A 17,411-nucleotide genomic window follows, 5' to 3' on the forward strand; every position below is an offset into this window, starting at 1 on the left:
ACCAGACCACACCTCCATGGGTATCTTACCAACAAGAGTTCATATAGGAAATTTATTTACTAGATAGCAAGTAGTGGCCATAGCTCCAATCCAAAACTTTTGTTCAAGACCAACTCCACTAAGCATACTCCTAGCCTTCTCCATCAGTGTCATGTTCATGCTTTCTACAACTCCATTTTGCTATGGGGTATAAGGAGTTGTCTTATTCCTCTTGATACTTCATTCTTTACAAAACTGTTCGAACTTTGCTAAGCAAAACTCACCACCATTGTCAGTTCTCATACACTTAATTTTCTTACTAGTCTGATTCTCTATAAGGGCTTTAAATTCCTTGAACTAGTTAAAGACTTGTATCTTACTTTTCAAGAAATAAATCCATGTCCTTCTACTATAATTATCTATGAAAGATACCAAAAAATAGACTTGGATATTGAAGGAACTTTTACAGGACCAAATAGATCAGAATGAATAAGATCCAAAACATCAAAAGATTTGTGAGAACTAGAGTAAAATTGAACATGATTTTATTTACCATAGACACAATGTTCATAGAAGTCAAACTCGAGATTACAATCATTTAACCCCTCAATGAGGTTCTTGTTCTTCAAAGTTCTAAGACCCTTCTCACCAATGTGGCCAAATCTCATATGCCACAACATTGTCTTTTCTGTAGGAATCTTTCCTTCTAGTGTGTTTGCACCCTTAGGTACACATGTTGCACTACCATCAGAACCAATAACCATAGTCTTCTTTATTGCTCGTTCAAATGGTGGGGACGAAGTGATAGTCGCTCTCTTCTTTGAAATAGAAGAATTATTGCACTGAGAAATGCATGCATCAAGCTAAAATAGAGTACCTCTACTAGTACCCTTAGCAAGCACCACAACTCCTCTCATCATCTTACATCCATCTTTGTAAAAAATAACTTGCACACCTACATCATTCAACATACTTATAGATAATAGGTTTCATGCCAAACTAGGGATGTGCATTACCCTATTGATCCCCTTTACTCATTCATCAGGGAATTTGATAGTGACTTGTCCTTGTCCAACTATCTTTAGGTGAGAGTCATCACCCAAGTACACCTTTCCACCATCCAAAACTTCATACTTTGAGAACCAGCTTTGATGAGAGGTCATGTGGAAAGAAGCACCTGAGTCTATCAACCACACATCATTAGATGCATGCGCTACCAAGGTTGCAATGAAAGCATCACCATCTTCTTGAGATTTTTTTGAACTTGAATCTGAGGCCTTCTTCTTCTTCTTTGGCTCTTTATAGTCTAAGGCCAAATGTACTATTTGCGGAGCTTCATCCGTACCCAAATTGGTTGTTTGTGTTGGTTCAATAAGCACTAAAGATCTATCTTAAAAATAACTAGGGAGACGATCAAGTACCTCATCCTCAGGTGCCTCAGAGAGGTTTTCACCCTCGGATATGTCCTTTTTTAAAAACTTTTTTTGGTTCTGACACCACCACATAGTGGTTTTCGTCATCAAAACTTCTATTCTTTTTATTTTGTGACTAAGGTACTTGATGTCTAGCTCTATCATGTTGGTAGTTGATTCACTGATGGAAGAGACTATGGGTTCAATGGCATTCAAATAGCAGGGCTATCTCATAATCATTTTGAAACATTAAAAGCTCAGGTTCATGATTGCATTGGGACCAATCAATCAAATTAGGATGAACAAGAGGTAAATCAATGACTAGTTCAAGGTTATGAATATGAATGATATCTCTACTGACCAAAGAGTCAAAGTTCGTCAAGTAACTCCTTAAACTACCCAAATCAAGATTCATCCTAACAAGTGAAGAATCGTCCACTAAGGTAACATGTGAGTTCAAATCATCTAATCCTACATGTGAATCATCGACCAACTTGGGTTGAGAACTATATGTATGAATAATATCAATATCCATATCAACTATAGAAGGCTCTGAGAGAGAGTCCCATTCATACTCATTGGAATATATTTTTGAATCTCAACTAGGATGCTTACACCATGAAGGCTTGTGATGCTTGGACATGGGAGTGTCAATATCATAAAGGGTCACACTCTCTTGTTCTAAATTTGCAATTGGCTCATGAGATACTAGACTGTCTGAATCTCCCCAAAGGAGATTGGTAGAAGGGACCCAATCTTCACACATATCTTGTTGATTTTCCAAATTAGGTATGTACTCTTGTTCTTCTTCACCATCTCACTTATCAAGGATAGGAGCAACATTATTGTGATTTGCATATCCTAGGCCAACTGGCTTCTTAGACTTGCATTCAAAAATGCCATTATCAAGGGGTTCAGCTCTAGCACCCAATCTATTACTAAGAGGGTCATGTCTAGGATAGCCCATATTCTTGACAAAAGTATACCCTCTTCCATAAGCTTTAGGAGAGGGAGTGAAGTTCTCATTGTGCATATACTTCTCTTCTCTATAAATCCAATCTCTAACAACCACATCTTCTTTCTCATATTTAATAGGCACTGACGACTATAAAAATGTGTCAAATAATGTCATAGTTGAAGGTTTCATCTCTTATAAAGGTTTACCATAAGACCTAGGTGAAACTGGTAATGTTGTGAGGGAATTGAGTTGATATCCCCCCATGCCAAGGTCTATGGATTTGAACTTGTCTTTACATTCAACTAAAGTTGCATCAAAATCATTTGCTTCTCTATTAAGGGGAACATGAGTACTTGTTGAAATTGAGTTAATAGACAAAGTATTATCCCTAGGTATACAAATCTTTGTTCCATTGTAAGGGAATTTAACATACTGATGATATGTAGATGACACTGCTTGCATATCATGAATCCATGGTCTACCTGTACACAAGGGGTCCAACATCAACTATTTGGAATAAAATATCTTTTTCAACAAGACCAATCCTAATGAGAAGGATGGCCAACCCCTTTGAACTTATTTCTACCTTATCATTTGCTTTGATACTAATCTTCCTTCTAGTATCAATAACTTTTTTAGAATAACCTAATGTCTTTAAAAGACTCAAATAACAAATATTAAGCCAAGCACCCCCATCTATCAACACACACATAACACGGGTTCTATGGATCATGACCTCAATATGAAGGGCAAGATTGTACAAATGGCTCAAAGATTTATCATCTTCCTCTGAAAAGGAAAGGTAATGATGGCTAGAAATATGATTAACCATGTTTTGGAATTGATTGACATATAAATTTTTGGGTACATTTGCCATGTGCAAAGCATCCTCAAGGACTTGTTTGTGTCTCAAAGACAAGTGTAAAAGCTCAAAGATCAAAATTTGAGCAGAGGTTCTTCACAATTAATCAACACGATTATAATTCAACCTCGGATTAACCATTGGTTTTGAAGGAACATACTTGGATTGCACTTGTTTTGGCTTACTTGGTTGGTTTGAACTAGGTCCTTTGATGACAAGGGGACCTTGACTTCGTGTAACAACATTGAGACTTTGGGAAGACACTTGCTTAGGTTTACTTGACTAGTTTGGATTGGGTCCTCTAATGACAAGGGGACCTTGAGATGATTCTCTAGAGTAAGCACCCCTTAGCACCAAAATAGGTTTTTCACCAAGGATAAGAGAGCTCAAATTTAAATCATAACCACTGGGATCTTTATCTTCCATCATGTTGACACTTTCTTCTACAACCTCAAGCATATTGACAACATTTTCTATATTTGCATAAGTGTAATTGATTGTAGCCTTGCCATTCTTAGGTTGGGAAGCTTCCCCTTTCTCATACTTGGGCAAAGGCTTTTTCAATGTTGTCTGATCAACGTTTTTATTTAATCCATCTATTTCAAGTTTTACATTCTCAATAAGATCTTGAACAATATGCTTGAATCTCCCATAGTTTTCAATATCGCGTCCAATGTCATTGTGAAGTTTTCAATAGGCCTTCCCATCCCACCACCATGGCTTAACTTTAGGTATGCAGAACTTTGTGACATCATAAGGGCACACAATATTATGAGCAAGGAGCCTCATGAATATCTCTTTATATGATTCACCCAATTGTGTAAAGTTACGTTTCTCTCCTTTAGGCCTTTCTTGATATCTTGGCTTGTTACTTTGTTGATTGGCACTAGCCAAATGGAGAACAACTTGGTCTTTAGGCTTAGAGGAATCCACAACTCCATCATTAACCACTTGTTTTTTCTTATTCCAATATGTGTTCTTAATTTTATCCTTGTTATTGTTGTTGTTATTTTGACAATTGTTGTTGTTGTTTCCATTTTTTGTCAAAATACCTTGCTCTCTCAAAACATCCTCAATTCTAAATGTGGCTTCAACCATGGTATCAAAGGACTCAAAAACCATCTTCTTAACTTCGTACTTCATCTCAGGAACCATGTTACTAACGAGGATTTCAATCTTTTCTTTCTCAGGAATAGTCCTAGAATAGTGAAAGCACTGTCATCTCCATCTTTGCAAGAAAGTAACAAAGAATTCTCCTTGATTTTGCTTTGTGGTACATAAGTCCAATAGCGAGACAGATCGTGAAAGATTGTATGCAAAGTGTTGAACAAATCTCTGAATTAACTCAAGGAACATCTTAACAGGAGGAGTTATATTGGTAAACCATTCCATTGCTTGACCCTTAAGACTCCTTGGAAATAATCTCATAAGGTATGAGTCCTCATGATGAAACTCAAAACTCATAGTATAGAATTGACACACATGATCATTCAGATCCCCATTTCCATCATATTTGTCATATTGGGGGATCTCAATTTTTCTAAGAAAATATTTCATGTCAACACTCTTATCAAAAGGATTAGGATAAACTAAATTAAGTGAAAAAGAACTCTTGGGTGTTGATATTTGCTTCAGCTATTTCTTCAATTGGTCAATTTCTTCTTTCATAGAGGGATCATGCTTTTGAATCTTTTTTTCGACATCAAAGTTGTAAGGGACCTTAGAATTCTTGTTGATTAAATGTTGAAAGCATGCATCTCTATTTTGGTCCATATATGCTTCCATATGTTGCTGAAAATGTGGGTCTCATTACATAGCCATGAAATCATAAGAATTGCGGTCAAAGTTTGAGCTACCACCTCCATATTGTGAACCATGATGAGCTTGTTGTGAAGGTTGTCTTGAAACTCTAGGAGGTGTTGGTCTCCTATATTCATCATTTCTTGAAGCTCTTCTTCCTTTAGGGCTAGGAGATCGTAAAGGTGTTCTTGAGTGTCTTCCACTTCATGGAGTCTTAGGAGGGGTGGACGAAGGAGAGTTTTTTCCACCACCAATGTGCACATTGTTGAATTTATTGTCAAGTTGTGGAGCTACAAGAAGGTTTTGTGCTTCTTGACGAGATTTCCTTTCTATCTCAATCATAACTTGCCTTTCTTCCTCTAGGCATCTAAATTGTTATTCCTTCTTAGCTTGTTCTTCTAAAAGGTCTTTTCTCTCATGCTCAAGTACTTTGAGTCTGTCACTCACATAACCTAAAGGTGTCATGAGCGGTGTATGTAGTCTTGACTGTCTAAATTGGTTACCAATAAATGTTACATTCACATGAGCGCTAAAAGGCTCACTAATTTGATCATCATATTAGGATTTCTCTTCTTGATAGGTATGATGCTTGCCCTTCTCAGCCCTTTGGTGTGCATCCAAATATCTATCCTCAATATGGGGTGAGGTTGGTCTATTTTCACAATCAGGACCACCACTCAAAAGGTCAACATAGTATTCACCACTTCAATTCTTCTTTTGTGGAGCCATTGTAAAATCCATATCCATATCCAAGTGAGGTCATGCTAAGGGTGTACTCAACTCAATAAGGTCACTAATAGGGTCAAACAAAGCTTTTGGAATATTATCAGGCAATTGAACAAACACAGGTTCTTTTTCTTTACATCTTTGATGAGTTTGAACTTAAGGTAATTGTTTAAAGATGACTTGAGGTCACTTTCCTTGATCTACTTGATATCTTGTTGTAACCGGAATGAAAGAAAAGGTACTAGGTGATAGGATAACCCCAAGAAACGTTAGTATCAAACTAAGATAGTAAAAGCACTCACTTATTCAAAAGAGATGTGATAAGATAGAATTTTGCAATAGGCATAAACCAACACTGCCACAGAGGTGCCCACAAATTTGGGTGAATACCCTAGCACATATGGACTAGGAGGATGATTTACCCAAATTATAAATAATTAAAATTGAATTTTTATGAAAGTGGATGGACAAGAGATTACTAAGACTTTCCAAGCATAATATTAAAGAATCCAAAGATATATCTTTCTCAACAAGGACAGTCTCTAACTCACCAACTCCAAACAAGGTCACTTGTGAAATCAAAGATCACTAATTCAAGGGGTCAAAGCACAATAACCCAAGGTACAAACAAGTTTCTAAAAATGGGGTAAGTAGCCTAATATGAATTGGATCAACCTAGGGAGACTGGAAATAATTGGATAACAAAGCAATTTGATCATAAAGTCTCAACTCAGGAACTTAAATTTTATTTGTTTTAAATATCCAACTAGGTGTGATAAATTTTGAATCATGAACCAGGCATGCAAGATAACAATCAGAAATTTCAAGCAAACATCTTCAAAAAATGAGCAAGGGATAAAGCAACCTTGCACATGAACAATAATAGTTTCACAGTATTAGTCTAATCCCTAGAACCACCACTGTGTACGTTCTCAAAATATTTTCCAATCACGCACATAGTCCTAGAAAAGAAAATTTGGTATCACTATGGTTCTTAGTAATTTTCAACTCTACAACTTTCGCAATCCTGAGTGGGTGAAATCCAATCCTAGTAGACTAGGGTTTTGACATATTCCAAGAATTTAATCAATTAAAGATACTGAGGAGATCTGACAACCCAACAAAAGACTACACCCATGAGGATTTCCCCACAAGGACATTTATATAGTGGTTGATACTACCACGTCAAAAATGGCTATTACCACTTGAGGTTCCGTCCACGTGGTTGATCCAATAAAGGGAATGCCCACTACGGTTAACTCTCTCTAATCAAGGAAGACTCACAAAGTTGTACCACATGAGGACTTGGTTTGGATTCAAGGGTTCCAAGTTTCTGATGTGCCCAAAAGGGAACAAAGCATACTCTTCTAGCCTCTTTACCTTACCCAAATAGAGCAAACAAGATTCTTTGACACACTAATTTGAAATCACCTTACCAATTTTTTGGAAAAGCCAACAACAAACACCACCAATCTTAAAAGAAAAAATACTAATGGATATTGAGGACAAACCCAAGTGGAATAGTGAGATAATAACAAATATCCTTCGCTACCTACAAGGAGATCTATCGTCAAGAAAAGATTCACATGTAAGGCAAGAGAATGAAGCACATTCCCTCAATAACTCCACAAATAGTTTTTATAGGGCCTAATTACTATGTGAAACACATATGCGTGAAAATAAATGTAGATCCAATTTTAGAGCACCAAATGAAATGTGAATCTATGAAAGCATATAAAAGCACTCAAACCAAACACATGAGAGGGTTCATTTCATTTTAAATCCAAATGTTATAGAGATCCAACAAAATGCCTGGTAATCCTTGCAATGCATCTTTTTTTTTGTTGTATCTTTCATTTACGTTTGAACGCTCGCTCGCAACAAACAAAGCAACAAGTAAAACAAGCAAACACAAGATATGCAATATGTATCCAACTTATGCAAAACTAGAATTAGATCTAAAAATCTAATTTTTAAGAGTGATAATAACTATCAAATAACCCAAATGAAAGCTCACATCATGCATTGAGCCATGTGAAAATTAAATGCAAGCTATTCATTAAATGCCCTTTTTTAATATTGACTTTTGACCTAGTCAACAAGATTTGACCTATATGATATAAATTTGGGTCCAAAACTCTAAATGTAGAAAAGAGACCCCTATCAAAAATTAGAGAGATTTCTAAAAATGTCAAAATTTTGAAAAGATATTTTCATTTGTGCCCTAGGGAGCTATTTTGTCAAAATAGACTAGTTTTTGTAAATCAAATTATTGAGCCTTAATATGATATCTAAAATCAAAATACAAAGAAATAACCCCATTTAGAATTTAGAGACCTTTCCAAAAATGTATACTTTTCTGAAAAATTACTTAATTTTCACTCTAAAATGATTTTTCATGAAAAATCACGAAAAATTTATAAAAAATCAAAAATACCTCAAAAAAATCTAAAAATTTCATTGAAGCTTCTTTGATATGTCACCAACCTACAAAATAAAATTCAGGCCAAAAAACCAAATTTTTTGGGATATATTATCAAATCTTTAAGATCTAGGGTTTTTTGTCTCCAAACAAATCCACATAAGGGGGTTAACTCCAAAAAATCTAAAACCAGCAAAGGTGGGTTGCCCCATAGTGGGTGCCAAAAATGTGTGCCCTAAAATTTTGACACACTTCTATGAGTCATTATATCCAAGATTGCTCAAGAATGAGGTCTTGAATAGTGGCTCATAGCTTTCTATTCATGGAGTGCAAGGCTTTGTAATGGAGGCCCTCAGTTTGACCTAGTTTGTGCCCATGAAAGTACACCATAAAATGAGAGATTCAAATGTCAAAATATGAATGCAAATGCTAATCTAAATGATAACAATGCAAGAAAGGAAATCTAATCTATGAAAGGAAATAACAATGCAATATTAATCTATGAAAACAAATATGACTCTAAGATAATGTGAAAATGCAAGGATGAAACCTAATGATGGAAGCCATGGATGAAAGAGAGAATAAGACAAGAAGAGATAAGTTGCAATGAAGCTTCAATGTCCGAACCCTAAGGCTCAAACTCCTCCAAAATCGCTCTCTAAACCTGTAGCATGACAATACTATAGCAACGAACTATTTTTTCTGCATCTCTCTCGATTTTTTTATATATCTCTCTCTATATTTTTCTCTATATATTTCTCTATATTTCTCTCTATATGTATTTCTATATATTTTTCTCTATATGAAAATGAGAGGGAGAGGGCTTCTTATAAAGGAAAGTGTGGAGGTGAGAGGCTTCTCACAACCAATATGGGATAATAGAGTTTGATCCATGCGAGACAAAATTCCACCAATGAGAAAAGATGAGTGTTTGAGAAGAAAGAGGAAAGAGGAAAAAGAGGAATCACACTTAGAGATATGTGCATTTAAGTGTAGAGGGAAAAAAAAAGATTTATTTATTTTAGTTTCCTTTTCCAAGTGGAATTTTATTTAATTAAAAGGGAGCAAGTTCTTTTAATTAAATGTGAAATATTTAATTAAATTAAAAAAGGGGGTTTTCTCTTAATTAATTAAATGTGGATTAATTATTTAATTAAAAGAGAGATTCTCTTTTAATTAAATAAGACTTAGGATAAAATGATCAAATCTTAGGAAATATTGAAATAATTAAATTAATTACAATTTGATCAAAGAAATTGATTTGAATCGATTTAATAAAATATTGAAAACCATTGATTCATGAAATTTGATAAATTGAATAATAGGGTCCCATAGTCTAGGCAACTATTTTAGGGTGCATACAGGTCCATCTGCCTTCTACAACTCCTAACAAGGTTGGAATCTCCTAACAAGGACTGATATGTACTGAATGTTGTTATAGACTCCTAACAAGGTCCATACTCTAACAAAGAATATTTATATTAGTACATCATCTTATGGGTACCATCCCCACCAAGGTTTTCCCTCTAATCAAGTGTTTCCCTAGTTAACATATCTAGTGTTATTGTACATGAGTATCTTGTTGTGGTTTATGATTATATTGCTCATATGTTTAAGTTTTATTAAGGTTGATAATTGTGATAATAGATGGATAACTGATTCACCCAACACCCACCCCCCCCCCCCCCCCCCCCGAGTTATATTGGTGGACTATACATTCTAACAAATATAACATGTATTAACCATAAACTAAAAAATATAAACACATAACACAAGTATTTGGTTACATAGAAACCCTTGGTCAAAGGGGAAAATGTGGTGGGGATGGTACCCATAAATCCATCACTACTACAGTAAGATGATGCCTTGTTAGGGTAACAATGTTTTTGTCACTGTTGGTGACTTACTCAGTTAGGAGTATACAATCAGATCTGCTAGGATCTCCCTTCTTCAAGGATTTTACAATGTTATTATAAGTGTGTACTCAGTTAAGAGATTTACATAAAATATTGTTAGGTCTACCTTTTTTGAGGATTTAGACTACTACAATGATTAGAAAGTAGCAACAAATTATTTGTATTATAGCAACTTACTTTGCTTGATCATATCACACTTTTCCTCATCTATTTATCACCTCATGTGACTAATTTATAATTAGTCTTTATACTAGAAATTTTGACCTCTAATATCCTCAAAACTTTCCTTTGCCATGAAATTTTCATTCTCACTTCAAAACTCCTCTCAACAACAACATAAATCTATTCTAATTAGGTCCTTTTATAGTTTCATTTTGCCTCTTCAATCTCTAATCTAATTAGGGTTTAGGAAACCTTTATAATACATCCTCAATCAAAATCAACAATTTAGAATAATCCATCATTCCATATTTTCCTCTTCTATATTTTCATTGATCCTTTCTGCTTTGAAATCATATAATAATTAAAAGACACTCTTCAATAAATATTTTCAAATATTTTCCTTGAACTTTGTGAATTAGGTTTCCTACTGAGTAGGATCATTTCACATCAATTTTGTGCCAAATTAAACTTGTATGTAGCCTATGTTCCACTCGGTAAATACTTTGATATGAATGTTGTCACTTGGTCGTGTCTCTGATCGATGATCTCTATCTGGCTCGATGAGTATAGAATAGACTAGTGAGTACTGAGCTCTCAATAATAACTATACACTTATCATTCTCTTCCTTCATCGCTCGAGCAGTATAGTGACTCGGTTGTTATGTTCACCTTTACTTATTTTTTTGACACCAATAGGAAACATAATTATTTATGGGAGTAACATGCACAATTTGATGAATTGTGAAACATCATTTGGTTTTCATTAGTCCCTTCAACAATTGCATGAGTGGAGTTCAGGACACACTGCACCTAATTTTATTGGTTTTCTACTCAATCCTTTTGAAAATTTAATTCACAAACACGCAATACGACTTGTGTCCTTTTAGAAATTTGATTTTCAACAATTTACTTTAATTCCTTGTTACCCTATCTCAGTAATTTTCTTTTTGAACACTTGGTTAGAATATGAATTCATATAGTTGCATGGTTAGAAAACTTGTATTTATCATAAAATTTGAAAGTAAAAAAAATAATATTGGTTTGGGATCAAGTTTTTCAAGTTTTGCAGACTTTATAGATACCAAAAAAGGCATCCTCATGAATATAAACATTTATCTTCAATTGAGCTACCCTTTCAGTTGAAAAATAGCCACCCAGAACCTTGGAGTTGGTTATTTGATCAACTTTTCAAGAGGGAGATTTGTAAGAATTGTTGTCATTGTCATTGTGCAAAATGACTACTTAACATTACTCATTGGGCACAAGGTAAAATTGTTGAGTTTAATTTTGATTATGTCTACATTAGGGACACTTAGACTAGATATGTCATAACTATTAGAGTTTTTGATCATGCATCACACTTGAATTCTTTTTCACATTTTTTTGATGAAGATGATTGTATTCATGATGTACCCATCCCTTTACCAAGGGTGAATTTTTAAAGTGGGGAGAACTTTGTACACTTGAATCATTGTGCTCTTGAGACCTCCTACTAATTTAGACATGGCTTGTTCTCTTGAACATGATGACATCACAATGTTTCAAACCTTGTAGTGTGGGATGATTACTTGGATGACATTTAAGCTTTTTTTATTGAGTCTTGTATTACAAATTTAGGAGACATACTTGACAGGTTTTCTGTTATCTTTGATGACAATGTTATAGTTGGAGATACTTCTTCACCATATTTGGAGATTGGAATTCCCAAATCTTCAAATTCACTTGGTTCATCACATATCATAGGTCATCTTGATGATGTGATGAAATATTTGTGTTTGGAAAGACCAATTCAATAGAGACACATACTTGGAGACCTTCCTCCTCCATCTTCCATTCACACATGGATTTGCTTCTTCATCATTTGATGTATTTATTTATTCCTAGGGGGGGACATATTTATTATAGGCATTGGATTCTCTTTTGTTTGAAATTACACCAAATCTTCTTCATTATTGGGGTGGGGGGATATTATGTTTCCCACTATCCTTTTTATGAGGGGATAATTCCTTTTATATACATGATGTATGTAGTTATTAGGGGGTCTTGAATACTTCATCAATCCATGTTTTGTATGTCTTAATCTCTCTTTGTGGGAGATGATTTTTCTCATGAGGTTTTCCCTCTTTCTTTTCTTTATGTGAGATTATGTTTCATGTTTTGCATTACATTTGTATATGGGTACCTAACATGTTGTAGTAGCCAAGACCCATCTTGTATTGTGAGTTTAAGTGCATTCCCCTAAGTTTTCCTTAAGGGGGAAGGGGGGGTCAGTGTAATTAAATATTCACTAACTACACTGCTTAAGCTTACTTAGCATAATTCACTACATAGTAGTTTTTCATTGAGACACCCAAGGTTTTGCACCTCAATTAAACACACTGTGTTGGAAAATTTCACTCCAGGTGGTGATCGATGTTATCTCATTCCACTTTATTTGCGAGATCTACTTATAATTCACATAACACAGTATTATCCTTATCATGGCACATACTTCATTTCATAATGGAGGATGATTCACCTTTGGTGATGTGATTCCACCTTGTCTAGTGATAGGTTATATTCTCCTTATCATTGTCACTTATCACCTTGCCTATATATGCAAGCCTATTACATACATCTGAATCAAAACCATTAATTTTTATTACCAATAATATCATTCTTGCATCTTAATGCAATTGTCTTGCCAACATCTTGTAGAAGTTATCTTGATCTTCTATTTGGTCACAGGGGTGTTGTTGATCCACCTAAAACTCTAGCACTTATCTTTTCCTAAATTAAAACTCCCATATTGAGAGTAGATGCTCACAAGTGGTTTGGGAAGTCCTTATAAAGGGGCCTCGTCCTTCTCCAATATTTATTAATTGTTTACTTGATATTTCTCCATAGTTATTGGTGTGACAATGACATTTATTTCTATAGATGAAAAACCTTGGAAATTCATAGGTTGGACAAAAAAAAAACTCTACATGCGAGGTGGATTAATTAAAATTTAATTGTTAAGCTCAAATACAATGTTTTGGACATAATAATGAACAAATCAAAGATTGGATATTCTATAAATTTGTATATTCTTTTTGGGTTGGAGTAATATTTGGAGGTGATTGCAAGTTATATTAGAGTTTTTGGTGTTGTGGCTGAGTTAATATGTATATTTTTAGATTTAGAACAACTATGATTTGAGGAACAAATGTAGATTACGATTCAAAATTGACAAATCTTATATAATTGTTTAGTGGCAAAGGGTTGGTGGTGTTTTTTTGGCATCATATTAGTTTGTAGGAATGCAGGGTTTCAAATTTTCCTTTTATGCCTTAGAAAGTTACCTTAGAAATGGTCATTTGTAACTGTTGGAGGTTAATATCACTTACAATCTAAATCAAATTTATTTTAGACTTTATCAAATAAATTTAAAATGATGGACTTGTTATATCAAGTTGTATACGATATCATATAGAGCACACACATGCACACACAGAATATAGGTATGTGAGGAGTTCAATCACACTTTGTGAATGACAATGTAATGCATTTTTCTTATGTTAGTATAGTTTAATAAACATTTTCATAAAAGACTTGATATGTCTAATAAATTCTAATTTATACCTGACGTGTTATCATTTCCTTGCCCAATTGTAGTGTGAATTTTAATGCAGTTGTTGTTATCATTTTTTGTGCAATTTTGTTGCTTTTGGAAATGAACAAACACCCGAAAATATAAATAGGAAATCAAAGTATGATGATTTTTTGTCAAGTGTTTGATAAAATATCAAACATCCAAAGTTGAGTAGGTAGCCAAGGTTCTTACACCCTCATAAATTAGTTTTCTTTTTAATTTGTTTCTCTCTATATGATGACTTAGTTGAGGATCAATCAATAAGATAATGATATTCCTAACAAAAAGAGGATTAAGATTTTGGAATACATATACTACTAGTTTAGAATACTTTTCTTTAATTCTAATATAAATGACCTTTGAAATATCCCCATAGAGTTTTAGTTGTGGTCTTTAAATGACTAAGACTAGATATCTTGCAAGGACATAGCAATTGGGGATGACTGAGTCAATATAATTTGCGTGTGTAGGAAGATCACAAGAGAAACTTATGTCTTGAAGTTAGTCACATGCGTGAAGAAAGAAATGAATTCATCACTTTGCATTTGGTCACCACTTGTGTTAATAAATAAGTTCTTGGGACATAGATGAATTTACTACCTAAACTAAGATATGAAAATGCAATTAAAGGAAAAGAAATAAACATGTAGACAGTAAATAATAATAATAATGAACATATGGCAAATGACAAACATGAACTGAGAAGGCGATAATTGGTTTACAAAGTATGCCTCACCCTAGAGATACATGTCCACTATCATATACACATATTTTATATCATGGCATATTTTTGGGATCTTGATCACCACTAGAATTGCCATCCATTTCTAGGCATTTATAATAATATTGCAGAAAAAACCTATAAACCAACATAAAATTAGATTGTATATTAGAGATTTGAGATGATTAATCTTAGGGCTTATGATAAAATCACACCCATTATCTAGTTTTTGTGGAATGATTTTGATCAAGACAAATTTTTTCTCTAAAACAAGTTATTGCAAAAAATATTTGCAAGATGTGTGTAACTAGAAAATAATGTGGTGTTGAAGAACACCATTAAGAGGTTGATATGCATATAGTGAGGCACCAAATTTTCTTGATGACATTTAGACATTTTATAATGATTCAATAAGATTGAGATAAATAAACAAATAATTTTAGATGTTGATGGTTCGACAAAATCTCATTAGATACAATTAAGACTAACATCATGAGAGATTTCAACTTGCCTTTGTACCCTTTAGAGAAGGTTGGAGGAATGGTAGATTTTAATGACAGCATGAAGGATTTGGCTGAATTCATTAATAAAAATGATTTAATGGATATGGATATGCATGGAGTGAAGTTCACATGGTCAAACAATAGGAAGAGAGCTGACCTTATCCAAGTAAAACTTGATAGACTTTTGGTTCTGACTAGTTGGGAGGGCCTAACTTCCTCGTCTCTCATTGGATTAGCCAGGACTATCTCAGATCACACTCCCATCTTTTTTAATTGGAAAGAAGAGTCTGAGGGAGGCCCGAGACCTTTTAGATATGAAATTATGTGGCAATCCCATCCTGATTTTAGTGCTAGGGTGGTAGAGTGGTGGGGGATTTGTGTGGAAGGGACTGCTATGTATAAACTTTCTACTAAGTTGGAGAATGTTAGAAGGAATGTGTAGCCCTGGAAGAAGAGATATTTTGGTGATATCTTTAAGACTAATGTGGAGGTGGAAGAAAAGTTAGAAGAGCTTCAAAAAGCAACAGGGGAGGGTCTCACCACAGAAAATATGATTCAAAAAGAGGACAAATGTAGAAAGGTCTGGAAAGATATGATGATAAGAGAGGAGACCTTCTAGAAGCAAAGATCTAGGGTATTATGGCTCAAGGTGGGAGATAGAAATACTGTGTTTTTTCATAGATCAGCCTCAATTCATAAAAGGAGGAATACTATTGATAATATCAAGGATGAAAATGATGTGAAGCTTACAAAAATTGAAGAAATAGGAAACTGGGCGACTGTTTATTTCAAGAACTCTTATTTGGAAGAGCAGAGAAATATTAGGGAAGATGATAGGCGATGGTTGATTAATTCCATGCCCATGGTAATCTCGACTGAAGAAAATGGGGAACTTGCACAAATGGTCACTAAGAAGGAAGTTCATAGAGTTGTCTTCTCTATGAAAGCCTATAAGTCCCCAGGACCTGATGGTTTCCCCCTGACGTTCTTCCAACACTTTTGGGATGCTATTAAATTGGATCTCCTCCGAGTGGCTCGTGACTTCTTCAGAACTAGGAAACTTCTCAAACAACTTAATAAAACATTCATTTTCCTAATCCTAAAGGTTAAAGACCCAGAGGTCTTGTCTGATTTTAGGCCGATAAGGGTCTACAACACTACTTATAAGATTTTCTCAAAAATCTTGGTGAACAGATTAAAACCGATGCTGCATAAATTCATTGGGAAAACCTAGAATGGGTTTGTCTTAGGTCGTCAAATCCTTGATGCCACCATAACAACTCATGAAGTTTTGCACTCAATGGAGAAGAGTGGTAATCCAGGTATGGCTTTGAAACTTGACATCTCTAAAGCTTGTGATAGGATTAATTGGTTTTTCCTATATGAAGTTATGGGTAAAATTGGTTTTATTCAAAAAACTATAAGGATGGTGAAATCGATGGTGGAAACTGTCAACTACTCGGTGATGGTGAATGGTTCATCTTGGGGGAATTTTGGCAGGGAAAGGAGACTAAGACAGGGTGACCCTATCTCTCCCTATTTGTTTATCATGGTTGCTAAGTTATGGGTAGAGTGTTCTTGAGAAAGATGGAAGGGGGGGTGATTAAAGACATTAAACTTGCATCCACGCTTCCACTTAAGGTGATACAATAGTTTGTGGATGACACCTTCCTAAGTGGGGAGTCCTTGGTGGGAGAAGCCAGAGCTTGGAAATCAATGTTGGAGATATATGCGGCTAATGCGGGACAAAAAATTAACCTAGATAAAAGTAAAGTGTTCTTTTTTAACACCCCCCCTGATATAAAACATAGGATTGTAAATATTTTAGGGTGTAATACTGTAGAGTTACCTGACACATATCTGGGCCTCCCCTTGACTATGAAGGATGTAAGTAACAACTTTTGGAATTGCATTCTGGAAAGGATGGAAAAAAAGTTGATTGGTTAGAAAGGTAAAACTCTGAGCAGTGCGGCAAAGCTTCAACTTCTGATTTCCTCCCTCCAGGGGTTACCTATGTACTTCTTGTCGATGTTCAAAATTACTCAGAGTATGGCCAATAAATTGGAGAAAATACAACGTAATTTCCTCTGGTTGGGAGGAAGTGAGAAGGTAAGGCTAAGTCTGGTTAACTAGGATATAGTTTGTAAACCAAGAAGAACAGAAGGTTTGGGAGTGAGGAAGATAGCTAATTTGAATAATGTGCTTCTCACCAAGATGGGGTGGAACCTGATGAAGGAGGAATCCAATTGGTGCAATATTATGAAGGCTAAGTATCTTGGGAATTTGATGTTCTCTCACTGCACCTGGAGAAATGATCTCCCTAAGGAATCTAAGATT

The sequence above is a fragment of the Cupressus sempervirens genome, chromosome 9 (assembly GCF_028749045.1).
Source record: "Cupressus sempervirens isolate cs-2001-9-10 chromosome 9, ASM2874904v1, whole genome shotgun sequence".
In the NCBI taxonomy this organism is placed as follows: domain Eukaryota; kingdom Viridiplantae; phylum Streptophyta; class Pinopsida; order Cupressales; family Cupressaceae; genus Cupressus; species Cupressus sempervirens.